Source organism: Lithobates pipiens, unplaced genomic scaffold, assembly GCF_037356315.1.
Source record: "Lithobates pipiens isolate NorthernLeopardFrog02 unplaced genomic scaffold, aLitPip1_a1.2 Scaffold_18, whole genome shotgun sequence".
Classification (NCBI taxonomy): domain Eukaryota; kingdom Metazoa; phylum Chordata; class Amphibia; order Anura; family Ranidae; genus Lithobates; species Lithobates pipiens.
In genome coordinates, this window is record NW_027507758.1 from 561,798,569 (window position 1) to 561,813,353 (window position 14,785).

The window sequence follows — 14,785 nt, forward strand, 5'->3', positions numbered from 1 at the left end:
TAACCTATAAATACACCCGATCCGGTGGCCATTTTACATTCTTTCTTCTGTTACGATAGGGACAGGTTCCTGTGTGGAGTAGGGAGAGATAAACCACTAGCTATTTGGTACACAAAAGTTCTTTTCAGGACTGGTATAGGTGTTAGGTGTTGATAGGTTTGCTGTGCTGCTGATTCTTGCAGCAGCCTGAGTGTCTTTTGTTAGTTTAGAGAAAGGGAAAGGACGGTGTATGCTACAGGGACAGCCAGATTAGTCTTTCATCATCATCATCATCATCATCATCATTAGCTGTTACTATCAAGGTCCACAAAAGAGCTGTTCCAGTAACCACTAATCGTTCTCTTTTTTTGCCAATTTGTATAGGGACAGGAAGGAAGCAGTGTTGTCAGGCAGTGAGGGTAATTTTAAAGACTTGCTGTTATTATTAGTTCCACAAAGGTTCTTTTCAGGACTGGTATCAGTGGTACAGTAATAGGCTTGTACATGTATAATATTCTTTCTTCCAAATATAGAAAGGATATTATACTTGACTGCTGCCCTTCTGCTGCAGTCTGCTAAACATTCACAACTCACTTGTTCCACAAAAGTTCTTATAAGGACTGGTAACTTGGTATAGGGTGCTACGGTACATAGGCTTGAGTGCGGTACAGTCTGCTGTTCTGTAAGGACCGCTATCGGTCCACAATAGATAGGGTTGACGTGCACCACTGCTGACCGCTGCCCTATACTGCAGCAGTCCTTCAGCGGTATAGGGACTGACGTACAGTCTGCTAAACACTAATACACAACCTGCTTGGTCCACAAAAGTTCTTATAAGGACTGGTAACTTGGTATAGGGTGCTACGGTACATAGGCTTGAGTGCGGTACAGTCTGCTGTTCTGTAAGGACCGCTATCGGTCCACAATAGATAGGGTTGACGTGCACCACTGCTGACCGCTCACCTATACTGCAGCAGTCCTTCAGCGGTATAGGGACTGACGTACAGTCTGCTAAACACTAATACACAACCTGCTTGGTCCACAAAAGTTCTTATAAGGACTGGTAACTTGGTATAGGGTGCTACGGTACATAGGCTTGAGTGCGGTACAGTCTGCTGTTCTGTAAGGACCGCTATCGGTCCACAATAGATAGGGTTGACGTGCACCACTGCTGACCGCTCACCTATACTGCAGCAGTCCTTCAGCGGTATAGGGACTGACGTACAGTCTGCTAATCACTAACACACAACCTGCTTGTTCCACAAAAGTTCTTATAAGGACTGGTAACTTGGTATAGGGTGCTACGGTACATAGGCTTGAGTGCGGTACAGTCTGCTGTTCTGTAAGGACCGCTATCGGTCCACAATAGATAGGGTTGACGTGCACCACTGCTGACCGCTGCCCTATACTGCAGCAGTCCTTCAGCGGTATAGGGACTGACGTACAGTCTGCTAAACACTAATACACAACCTGCTTGGTCCACAAAAGTTCTTATAAGGACTGGTAACTTGGTATAGGGTGCTACGGTACATAGGCTTGAGTGCGGTACAGTCTGCTGTTCTGTAAGGACCGCTATCGGTCCACAATAGATAGGGTTGACGTGCACCACTGCTGACCGCTGCCCTATACTGCAGCAGTCCTTCAGCGGTATAGGGACTGACGTACAGTCTGCTAAACACTAATACACAACCTGCTTGGTCCACAAAAGTTCTTATAAGGACTGGTAACTTGGTATAGGGTGCTACGGTACATAGGCTTGAGTGCGGTACAGTCTGCTGTTCTGTAAGGACCGCTATCGGTCCACAATAGATAGGGTTGACGTGCACCACTGCTGACCGCTCACCTATACTGCAGCAGTCCTTCAGCGGTATAGGGACTGACGTACAGTCTGCTAATCACTAACACACAACCTGCTTGTTCCACAAAAGTTCTTATAAGGACTGGTAACTTGGTATAGGGTGCTACGGTACATAGGCTTGAGTGCGGTACAGTCTGCTGTTCTGTAAGGACCGCTATCGGTCCACAATAGATAGGGTTGACGTGCACCACTGCTGACCGCTGCCCTATACTGCAGCAGTCCTTCAGCGGTATAGGGACTGACGTACAGTCTGCTAAACACTAATACACAACCTGCTTGGTCCACAAAAGTTCTTATAAGGACTGGTAACTTGGTATAGGGTGCTACGGTACATAGGCTTGAGTGCGGTACAGTCTGCTGTTCTGTAAGGACCGCTATCGGTCCACAATAGATAGGGTTGACGTGCACCACTGCTGACCGCTGCCCTATACTGCAGCAGTCCTTCAGCGGTATAGGGACTGACGTACAGTCTGCTAAACACTAATACACAACCTGCTTGGTCCACAAAAGTTCTTATAAGGACTGGTAACTTGGTATAGGGTGCTACGGTACATAGGCTTGAGTGCGGTACAGTCTGCTGTTCTGTAAGGACCGCTATCGGTCCACAATAGATAGGGTTGACGTGCACCACTGCTGACCGCTGCCCTATACTGCAGCAGTCCTTCATCGGTATAGGGACTAAGAGTTTTGTCACAGGGTCATTTAAAAAATGACAGGCAGAGGAAGAGGCAGGCCCTTCCGCAGGGGTGGTAGGGGTAGGGCAGGAGCAACAGGCTTGAGCCAAAGTGGGAAGTTGCAGAAGGTGCGTTCAATTACTTTAAAGGATGCACCAGACTTGGTTGAGTGGCTCGCTCAGCCTTACTCTTCTGCACCCTCCTCATCCTCTCGATCTGCACCCTCTTCTTCACTCTCTGCTATGTGCACCCCCAAAGACACTACCACTAACAACACGACCACCACCACCACCACCACATACCTTCCGCTTGAGTCACTGGAATTATTTTCCGATCCATATCAAGAGGACATTTCTGATGCGCAGCCACTCTTGGTATTGGATCAGGAAGAGGAGGTAGCAACAAGCGCTACTCAGCAGTCTGACGCCAGTACCCAGATCAGCCCAAGGAGGAGGTTGGTCCCCGGTGTTGCTGCCTACTCCGAGATCTCTACTTATAGCGGTGGGGAAGGTGACGTTGATGATGACGTGTCTAGTGATGTCACGTGGGTGCCCACAAGAGAGGAAGAGGAGGGGAGTTCAGAGGGAGATATGGACCAGCAGATAGGGAGGAGAAGCAGCAATGACTTACATTGCACAGCAGGGACAAAGCAGACTGCAAATGTATCAGGAGCGAGTCATCGACCATGTACGGTCACATCTGGCGCTCCCAGGACACCGGCACATGGCTCCGCAGTGTGGGCTTTTTTTAACGTGTCCGCTGCTGACAATAGCGTTGCCATCTGCAATCTTTGCAGTCAACGCGTTAGTCGCGGTAAGCCCAATACTCACCTAGGGACGACCGCCTTAAGAAGGCACATGAGCAGCCATCACCGAGCCCAGTGGGAGCAACGGAACACACAAAGCCACACTGCAGGCTCTCACCGTCCAGCCTCGTCTTCTACTTCTCCTTCTCCTCTCTCCTCACAATTGTCCTCCACTCCACCTTCCATCACGCCAAGCTCACATTTTTCTGCAAAAAGGCAGGCTTCCGTGGGCCTAATGTTTGAGCGTAAAAAAATGATGACGCCGGATAACCCTCTTGCCCAACGGTTGGCGGCTGGCTTGTCAGAACTCATAGCCCGCCAACTACTGCCATATAAACTGGTGGACTCGGAGGCCTTTCGCAAATTTGTGGCCATTGGAACACCACAATGGAAGGTCCCAGGAAGGAAGTATTTCTCAGAGAAGGGCATCCCAGAGCTATATGGCCATGTTCAGCGGCAAGTGAATGTATCTCTGGCACACAGTGTCGGTGCCAAGATACATCTGACCACAGACACGTGGTCTAGCAAACACGGGCAGGGAAGGTATATCAGTTTTACTGCCCACTGGGTGAACCTTCTGACGGCCGTCAAGCATGTAACCCGTGGCACCCGTGTAGATTTGGTTTTACCGCCACGGATTGCATGCAGGCCTGACTCTTCTTCTCCTCCTCCTACTCCATCCTCCTCCCTCTCCTCCTCAGCTGCCTCCTCCTTTTCCGCTGCTAGCGTCTCTTCCACTGCACCGCCCAAGCTCCCCAGAACCTATTCCACATGCCAGGTGAGACGTTGCCATGCCGTGCTGCGTCTGTTGTGCCTGGAAGCAAAGAGCCACACTGGCCCGGCACTCCTTTCAGCTTTGCGTTCACAGGCAGATGAGTGGCTAACACCGCTCAATTTGACAGTTGGTAAAGTGGTGTGTGACAACGGTGCCAATCTGCTTAGCGCATTGAAACAGGGCAAAATCACGCACGTGCCGTGCATGGCACACGTCTTAAACTTGGTCGTGCAGCGATTCCTTGTCAAATACCCTGGGGTCCAGGACATCTTGCGTCAGGCAAGGAAAATCTCGGCCCATTTCAGAAGATCTTACACGGCCATGGCTCGCCTTGCTGACATTCAGCGGCGACACCATCTGCCGGTCAGACGTCTTATTTGCGATTGCCCGACGCGATGGAACTCAACCTTCTATATGCTTGATAGGCTGCTCCAGCAGAAACGTGCAGTTAACGTCTACCTGTATGAACTCTGCGAAAGAAACGGTTCTGGGGAGCTGGGTTTTTTTTCACCGCGCCAGTGGCTGCTCATGCGCGACACATGCAGACTTCTGCGGCCATTTGAGGAGATCACCAAACTGGTCAGTCGCAGCCATGGCGCCATCAGTGACATGGTACCTTATGCCTTCTTTCTGGAGCGTGCATTGCGTCGTGTCATTGATCAGGCTGTGGAGGAGCAGGAGCGGGAAGATGAGGAAGTCGCAATGCTGGATGAATTCCCAGGGGGGGCTACTCTATCTGAGACAAGTCAACAACAGGAGTCTGATGAGGAGTCAGAGGAGGATGGTGCCGGGGCGGATGAGCAGGAGCAAGAAGAGCATGCTTTAAACCTTTCTGGGATCCCTGTTGTGCGAGGATGGGGAGAGGAGAATGAAGAGGACGACATTATCCTGGATGATGAGCAGGAGCCAGGCCACCACACCGCTTCCACTTTAGTGCAAATGGGGGCCTTCATGCTCCAGTGTTTTAATAGGGACCCCCGTATAAAAAGCATGAGGGTCAAGGACCAGTACTGGGTGGCAACGTACTTAGACCCCCGGTACAAACACAAAATGGCGGAAATGTTACCGCCGTCGCAGAGGGCTGTCAGAATGCAGCACTTCCAGGCCTTGCTTCGAGAAATGCTGCATTCTGCTTTTGCGTGCGCTGGCAGAGGAGCAATTCCCACTCCCAGAGAAGGATTTGCGGGTACCAATCCAACAGCGCCTGCAAGAAGAGGCCGGTTTGAAGATGTGTTGGTGACTTCGGATATGAGGTCATTCTTTCAGCCGACCCATCGACAGGTGTCATCCGGATCCAGCATCAGGGAACGCCTAGACCGTCAGGTGTCCGACTACATTGGGTTAACGGCCGATGTGGACGCTCTGAGGAGTGATGAACCCCTAGACTACTGGGTGGGCAGGCTTGACCTCTGGCCAGAGCTTGCCCAATTTGCAATCGAACTGTTGGCTTGCCCCTCATCCAGTGTCCTGTCCGAAAGGACGTTCAGCGCAGCAGGGGGGATTGTGACCGATAAGCGTACTCGCCTAGCTCACCACAGTGTTAACTACCTCACATTTCTAAAAATGAATGAGGCATGGATCTCGGAGGAATTCAACACATGTGACCAGTAGACCATGTATATGTCTATAAACTATTTTTTTAATCAAGCACACAGACCTTCTTAATTCATTTGGCTCACTTCCTTGACCCAAAAAAGCACACCGTACTATATGCCCCTACCCTCCTCTTTGAAGAGGTTGAGCGGTGTCATATTTCTACTGGGGCTGCTTATGATATCCCTGTGCTGTGCTGACTTCCTCCTGGGGGTTCTTATTATGAAGGGATCACACTATCCCTGTGCTGTGCTGACTTCCTCCTGGGGGTTCTTATTATGAGGGGATCACACCATCCCTGTGCTGTGCTGACTTCCTCCTGGGGCTGCTTACGGTGCTGCTGTCAGCGCTGTATGTCACGGTGCTGCTGTCAGCGCTGTATGTCACGGTGCTGCTGTCAGCGCTGTATGTCACGGTGCTGCTGTCAGCGCTGTATGTCACGGTGCTGCTGTCAGCGCTGTATGTCACGGTGCTGCTGTCAGCGCTGTATGTCACGGTGCTGCTGTCAGCGCTGTATGTCACGGTGCTGCTGTCAGCGCTGTATGTCACGGTGCTGCTGTCAGCGCTGTATGTCACGGTGCTGCTGTCAGCGCTGTATGTCACGGTGCTGCTGTCAGTGCTCTGTATTACGGTGCTGCTGTCAGATGCCTCTATCACGGTGCATGTGTCATTCCGGTATGTCACGCTGCTGGTGATCATCTCCTGCACCCTCTTCTTTGCCTACCCTGGTCCCTGACCTTCCCTCTCCTCCATTGCCTTCATTAGCTCCATAGTCCTGAATTGTTAGAACAATTTCCCAAATAAAATAAAAATGCTTGTAGTTATCGATCCCAAATTCACCTCATACATGTATTATGTCATTGTCCAGATGGTGGGACTACGTTTTACCCCCTAATAATTACCACGTGGCCGCAAATTCGACATGAAGGTTTGCAAAGTTCGCCTCCCATTGAAGTCAATGGGGCCCGCGGCGAACGTTCGGTTTCGCGAACGTTTGGGTCCGTTCGCATTTCGCTTTCGCGAAACGTCCCGTCGGAAGTTCGTCCATCACTAGCTGGGACCCACTAGAGGGAGACACAGGCTGTCGAATGAATACTCAGGCTGCTGGGACTGCTTTCCAGCAAGCTGTTTTTACGAAGGGACAGGAATGGAGCAAAGTCAGGCCTATTGCAATGGCTGGGCTGGCTGGACATGGCTAGGAAAAAAAAGGCCTCATCTTGGGCCTTGACTAGAAAGTTCTTTCATACTCGAGCTAGCTGCCTTGTCGAAATGTGTCTACTTGCTGACTTCCTAGGTTTGGCTTCTTGCAACTACTGCCACTTCACCTGCTTCTTCCTGAGCAAAAAAATATTGAGCGAGCAAGGAAGGAGGAAGGGAGAAAGAAAGGCCAAGAACTGACACGAAGCAAAAAACACCAGTACACACAGGGGTTAAACGCAAGTTTATTGCAAAAATGAACAACATACAGACAGACAGCTTGTGATCAGCAAAAGTAACATTGCAAGTGAGTGAGCAAGCAAGCAAAAGGATGAGGAGAGAGGATGGAGGAGAATTTGCTGTTTGAATTCATTCTGTTTTTAGAAACTGCATAAGAGAGGGGTGCACCGGTCCTGGAGGTACTGCAATACCAGGTCGATGCGTGGAGTGGACAGAGCAAGCTCTTCTTCCATCTCCCTGTTCTAAAAATCCATTTAATATATGGTCCCCAGATAGGGGACGTATCAGATATTAAACTGATAAGAACAGATTTTTTTTATTTTTTTTTTTTTTTTTTTTTTCCACATCAGTTCTGAATAACTTGGTTATTTTTTATTAAACCAGGTCCTTTCGACAGATCAGATCCATCATTAGTTCAGGTACATCATCTGTGGTAAGTAGTATTATATTTTTATTTATTTATATATATATATATATATATTTTTTTTTTTTTCCCTTAATTATATTAAAATATAATTCTGTTCCAAATCTTTATGTTCCATTTCCTTATTGCTTTTAGTCTTCCTAGATATTTCACATCTCTCAGGTAATACAGGTACATTAAACTAATACTATATTTTAAACAATTTTCAACAGAAATTATCTCTCCTTTAAGGACCAAAATATTCCTACAAAACCATAAGGATTCTTTAATACAGTTTATGGTAAGCCAGACAAAATCATAATTTCCTTCTTTAATGTGTTCATTTATCCCGTATAAAATGGTTCGTGAGTCCAAAATTCTGATCCCCCCAAACCACTTTAACATTATTCCGGCCCTTCCCCACACTGATTTTGCAAAGGGACATTCGGTGAACAGATGGAAACAAGTTTCTTCTTCTAGACAGTCTACCCTTGGGCAAGAATTATTATTACTTAATCTCCGACCATATTGAAAACTTCTTGTGGGAAGACATTCTCTAACTATTCCCCAAGCTATATCTTTTTGTTTATTTGACAATCTTTTGTAACTTACATTGGCCCATGTCTTTTTAGATTTGTCATATGTAAGGTTTATTACTGGGGACATTAACTCTTTTTTCTTTATTTCTTCCAGAGTTTTTTTATGGTTTATCAAAAAATCTAAAGTCAGGTCAGAAATGTTATATTCTTTCAAGATTTTCTCCAAAATGGCATAATGCTTTGGGGGGACAAAACAATAAGGTTTATTTAAGAATAGTTTAAGAAAGGAATTCCTCTTTAGTGTAAATCCTGCCCCATATGAAAAAAAATCCCATAGAAAACCTTCTTTAAGTAACAATAAATTCATATGAAATGAGAGATATTTAATTTTCAAAAATCTGATTATGTTTACCATATTTTTACCCCCTTTTTCTTTACTTTTACATAGTTCTTCTCTTTTAATCTTATCCATTTTAGAACCCCATAAGAAATGAAAACATAATTTAGTAATTTGTTTCATTATTTGATCCTCACTGATAAAAATTACAGCAACATAAAGAATAATAGGTAGAATTATTTGCTTAATCACCAAGATTTTCCCTTCCAAAGATAAATCTCTCAGATTCCAAAGAGCGAGTTTCTTTTTCACTCTCTCCAAGAGAGTCACCCAACTTTTGTGACCATTGTTTCCATTGTCAAAGATTATCCCAAGTATTTTAATTTCTGATACAATTTTTAAATTAATTCCTAAAGTGCTACACCATTCTCCTATTAGTAGAATTTCAGATTTTTTAATATTCAATTTAAAACCTGAACCGGAACCAAAAGCTTCTGCTTCCAATAGGACGTTTTTTACAGAGACCGTATCTTGACAAAAACAGGTCACATCATCCATATATGCTAAAATTTTGAGCGGATTTTTTGTACCCGGCACCCCCACTCCCTTGATAATTTTGTTCCCCTTGATAGCACAGAGGAGAGGTTCCAGTGCACATACAAAGAGGATTGGCGAGAGGGGACATCCTTGCTTGACTCCACTTTGCAAAGTGATCTCATCAGTAAAAAAACCATTAACGGATATTTTGTTTTGACAATTTGTATATGCTACTTGAATCCATTTTATTAGGTTTGAAGGGAAACCCATTTTCTGAAGCACTTCAAAAAGAAAAGTATAGGAAACCCTATCAAAGGCCTTTTCAAAATCTAAGGATATTATAGCTAATTTACTTTTCCTAGATTTTGTATACCAGATAACATCTCTAACAATTGCTAAATTTGTAGTAATCTTTCTTCCCGGAACTGCACAAGATTGGTGTTCCCCTACCACTTTCCCAACAACCTTCCTCATCCTGTTAGCTACGAGCTTTGTAAAAATTTTATAGTCTGCGTTTAAGAGAGTAATTGGCCTCCAATTAGCCAAATCCTCTTTTTCTCCCTTTTTGTATAGGAGGGTTACCACCCCCTTGCTCCAAGACCCAGGTGCTTCAAAATGAACCATTGTGTAGTGTAATAATTCTAAAAAATCTTCTCTAATTATTTCCCAAAAATAAAAATAAAATTCAATGGGCAGACCATCTATCCCAGGAGTTTTCCCATTTTGAAAACTTTTAATTACTGTTAAGATTTCATCCCTATCTGTCTCTCTTATTAACCAAACACTTTCTTCTTCTGTGATGTTAGGTTCTATTTTATTTAGATAATGATTTTTAATTGAAATATCTATTTTTTTGGGTGAAAACAAATTTTGATAAAAATCTTTAGTGGTTTCTAGCATTTCTTCTATCTTATTTGAGCCGTTTAATTTTTCCATGTAATCTTTTTTCCCTACTATCTTTTTGAAGAAAAAATTTGTACATTTTTCGTCCTGTTCTAGTTTTTCTATTTTTGCTTGGAAAATAATATTTTTACCCCTCTCCTCTAATTGATTTTTTAGTTTCTTTTTAATTTCCTCTACTTCTTCTTCTCCCACTAAACCCTCCCTCTGAAAGAGTAACAATGTATTTAATTTCATATTTAATTCTTTGTAAAGGGACCTTTTTATTCTAGCTTTCTCCCTCCCTTTCTTTTTAAAAAAGTCCTTAGTTCTCTCTTTTAATTCATCCCACCACTTAATTATACTACGGTTTCCCCTTTCTGACTTCCATATTTTATATCTTACTCCATATTCTTTTTTAATTTCTGGGTCTTCTAATAATTTTGTATTTAATTTCCAGTTTTGTTGCTTTTTGATATTGCCTACCTCTATTTCTCCTATGAAACTTATTATTTTATGATCTGAAAAGGTGTTTAAATAAGTTTTAAATTCTTTATATTTTAAATTATCCGATATAAAGAAGTAGTCAATTCTGGAACTATTATTTCTGGAGAACCAGGTAAATTTATCCTGATCTTTACTTTCTATTTTCCAGGCATCTACAAGTTTTATATCCTCCACCAATTTTTTTAAATTAATGGCAGAATAATCTGTTTTAAGACCCTGAGCCTCTTTTTCCCTCTTCTCACCTGGCCAAATGCAATTAAAGTCACCTCCAAGAATTAAAGGTTTTTCCCCTAAAAGAAAAAATTTTAAATTTTCAAAATTCTCCCTTCTTAATTTTTCTTCTGCAGCCGCATAGATATTTATGCACCTAAAAAAGAAACCAAAGTATTCTAACTCAACTAAAAGAATTCTACCTGGAGTGATCTCTGTTACACTCTTCACAGAGATATCTCTATTTTTTATCAAGAGTCCAATGCCAGTACATTTGTTATCATTGGAACCAGACCAAACCGAATCTCCTTTCCATTCTTTTTTTAACCAAGAGTAACTTAATTCAAAATCAATTCCACATTCCTGTAAAAGAATAATGTCAAAATGGGAGTTTTCAATAAAATCATAAAAGCTAGCTCGCTTATCCTTATTTTTAAATCCCCTAACATTTAGGGAAGCAACCTTAATTTGCATATTCATTTCTTATTTAGAACAAGAACTCATTAAACCTTTTTTTCATGAGGTGCGTCTTAGAGGTGCAGGTGATAACACACCATCTTCAAACAAACCCTCATTTCCTCCAGTTGGCAGAGGCGTCAAAGATGGACCCGCCTCTTGGCCACACTGCAGTTCTGTTTCCCCCTGAGTTTCCTCTGGGTTTTCCTGAATTTCTAATGCTTGAAAAGCATTCTGCGACTCGAGGTTTTGCAGACTTTTGGCAATCGCATCCAGGCTATCCATTTCAGCTTGCCCGTCGCTTTCCATTTGTTGACCTTCACTTACCACCTCGGCAAAAGTTTTTACCTCCATTTTTTTCTTCTTTTTCTTCTTTTCCTTACCATCTCTTTTGGGAGAAACTCCCCCTCGTTTTTTAGATTCTGATGTGTCCATTTGATTTGACTCATCTTGTTTTTTTCCAAAGTCCGGGTCAGGGACCCACTTGTCTCCTTCTTTCCTGTACCCGGTTTTCTCCAACATCTGTACCACTTCTTTTGGTGTATTTATTCTCCCATCCACAAAGGGAATAGGCACTTCTTTCCCATCCTCTCCTGTTGATGCATTACTTTCTTTCCCTTTTTCTGGTGTTATATCTGTGGTATTTGCTTTACTTGTATTTGCACTATTTCCTGGTTCTTGGGTTTTTTCCTTTTCTTTCCCTTTATTTGGGCACCATCTTTTGTCATGTGTTATCTCTCCACAAATTTCACACTTCTTTCTTTTTTCACAAGTGAGAGCTGTGTGCCCAAAATCTCTGCAGATCTTACAATAGTCTGGCATGCCATTATAGAAGAGGAAACCCCTGTTTTTCCCGATAGCCACCAGAGGGGGGGGCCTCATGCAACCACCATAGGCACACACACTCCTCTTAAAAGTAACCATGAACTTACGCTTACCATTCCATATGCCAAATTCATTATGTACAGGCCCAACATATGACACAGTCTCACAATAGAGTTTCAAATGGTTTGCAATCTCATCTGCAGACACATGCGGGTTGTACATGTGTACCACTATTTGCCGTTTATATTGGCCAAACAGAGGTTGGGTCTGGATCCCTTCCATGCCTCCCACCACTTCTGGCAGTTGACACTTGTTGTAGATCCTTTCACATTCCGTAAAGGCATGGAAAGTGACATCATAAATGCCCCTCTTTTCAAAGTTTTGGAGACATTTAATCTCTTTCATATCTACCTCCAGAATTTTACCCAAAGTTTGGGTTACAAAGTGATGAAGAGAAATCCTACCGTCCACTTTGAAGCGTATGGTGTCCTTCATATAATCCTCGAGACCGAAAGACCCGGAGGAAGCCATCGTAAGGGATGTGTAGGAAACCAAAATGATGGGATGAGTAGGAGATGCTTCGGTCCCAAAAACGAATACGAAATGAGCAGCAACTCTTCCGTCCAATCAGCGACAATCAGGGATGAATACGAGATGAGTCGGAGATCCTTCCGCCCAAAAAGAAACCGGATTTAGTAGAAATTTCCTCCGTCCAATCCAACGAGATCCAAAATCTGATTATGCAAATGTCAGCATTGGGATGGAACCCAAGCTGTCGATCGGTGCTCGTAAAACTTCCGGCAGCGCTGAGCCCAATAGCAGCAAGAACCTGACCAATTAAGGAACAGGTTAACAAGGCCAAGCCCAGCTGGTGCCTTCAGTAAACCTCTTGGTTTCGATCCTAAGATCTTAGCCAAAAGGCCGAGAAGCGATAACCCAATTATTCTCTTTTCCGAGCGAGCGGCGGCCAGCCCGCAAGCCAGAGCTCACTGAGAGCTGCTGTTGCTGCCGATGGCCTGGACCCTTGTCTGCCCTTCCCCCACGTCTAGACCGGGCGGAGACGCTGATTAGCAACTTTTCACACCTGGCCTGGCCAAGGCGTCTAATCCCCTGCTGATGACCTAGATAGCAATCCACAATTTTCTAACACCTGCCCAACACCTTTGCAAGCACCTGCTGACCCTGGCATTGACCAGCAGGAAGGCAGCAGCAACAATTTCACTCATCCAGTTGCTTCTCGTTGCTGCTCTACCAGGGAAAAGCATTTGCATGAGACCGCCTCCTGGGACACGTGGACGAAAGCTGAAAAGGCTGGGACCCACTAGAGGGAGACACAGGCTGTCGAATGAATACTCAGGCTGGGACTGCTTTCCAGCAAGCTGTTTTTACGAAGGGACAGGAATGGAGCAAAGTCTGGCCTATTGCAATGGCTGGGCTGGCTGGACATGGCTAGGAAAAAAAAGGCCTCATCTTGGGCCTTGACTAGAAAGTTCTTTCATACTCGAGCTAGCTGCCTTGTCGAAATGTGTCTACTTGCTGACTTCCTAGGTTTGGCTTCTTGCAACTACTGCCACTTCACCTGCTTCTTCCTGAGCAAAAAAATATTGAGCGAGCAAGGAAGGAGGAAGGGAGAAAGAAAGGCCAAGAACTGACACGAAGCAAAAAACACCAGTACACACAGGGGTTAAACGCAAGTTTATTGCAAAAATGAACAACATACAGACAGACAGCTTGTGATCAGCAAAAGTAACATTGCAAGTGAGTGAGCAAGCAAGCAAAAGGATGAGGAGAGAGGATGGAGGAGAATTTGCTGTTTGAATTCATTCTGTTTTTGGAAACTGCATAAGAGAGGGGTGCACCGGTCCTGGAGGTACTGCAATACCAGGTCGATGCGTGGAGTGGACAGAGCAAGCTCTTCTTCCATCTCCCTGTTCTAAAAATCCATTTAATATATGGTCCCCAGATAGGGGACGTATCAGATATTAAACTGATAAGAACAGATTTTTTTTTTTTTTTTTTTTTTTTTTTAACATCAGCTTAATTATGATTCTACTCAACGTCAAGACAAACTTCACCGAAGAACTCCTTATGTTGAGTCCATATTTGCATCATTTGTTTGGCATTACTATCTATTTCTTTTTTTATTATTTAATTATTTTTTTATATTATTATTAATCTTTAGATTATATTATGTAAACAAATACCACTCTCTTATCTTCCACACATCATTCGCTCTCTCACCCATACACTTCACATCACACAAAAAATACACATACATCTTAGATAACAACATTCTCACACAATTCTCTATACTTATCAACTCTCTCTTACATACCAACACACATCTACTTTCCCACAAAACTTCTTTACCAGAACTAATAATTCTCCATGCCACCCATAACTTCTCATTCATCACACCTAAATTTAAACCATACATCACACTTTCAAACCCCAAACGTGTCATTCCAGTCACCACTTTCAAAACTGCACCCACTCTCTTCCAAAATTCTCGTGCAAAATTACAATTCCACATGAGGTGCAATACACTTTCATCATTCCCACATGGAAATCTAGGACATCTTCCAGATCTTAGTAACCCTCTCCTATATTGGAAGTACCTCACTGGCAAGCACTCATGCACTATTTGCCATCCCAGATCACTTTGACTATTTGTTAATTTTTTATTAACCACCATATTCCAAATGCTCTTTGACACACTCTCACTATATCTTCCAACCGTCTCCACATATTGCTCACTCAAAATTCTCTTTATAACCATTTTAGAATTTTTCAACTCTTCTACACTGTACTCCTGTAAATTATAACGCTTAATAAACCTAAACATAATTTTATAGTGACCACTTAAAACATCTGAATAAGGCACATTCAGACTACCAACCACCCACTTATACCTTCTCAGAATCTTACCACCACTATACCTTACCATACATCCAGTTAACGTTTCATTCGC

General features: G+C 43.8%; 2 non-coding genes across 2 annotated transcripts; both read right to left on the reverse strand.

Moving 5' to 3' along the window:
- Nucleotides 1-7,278: 7,278 nt before the first annotated feature.
- LOC143990526 (U2 spliceosomal RNA) lies at nucleotides 7,279-7,472 on the reverse strand. Its single transcript, XR_013277381.1, has one exon. It is a non-coding gene; the product is annotated as a U2 spliceosomal RNA (small nuclear RNA).
- Nucleotides 7,473-13,662: 6,190 nt separating this feature from the next.
- Nucleotides 13,663-13,862, reverse strand: LOC143990525 (U2 spliceosomal RNA). Its single transcript, XR_013277380.1, has one exon. It is a non-coding gene; the product is annotated as a U2 spliceosomal RNA (small nuclear RNA).
- Between the last annotated feature and the right edge of the window lie 923 nt (nucleotides 13,863-14,785).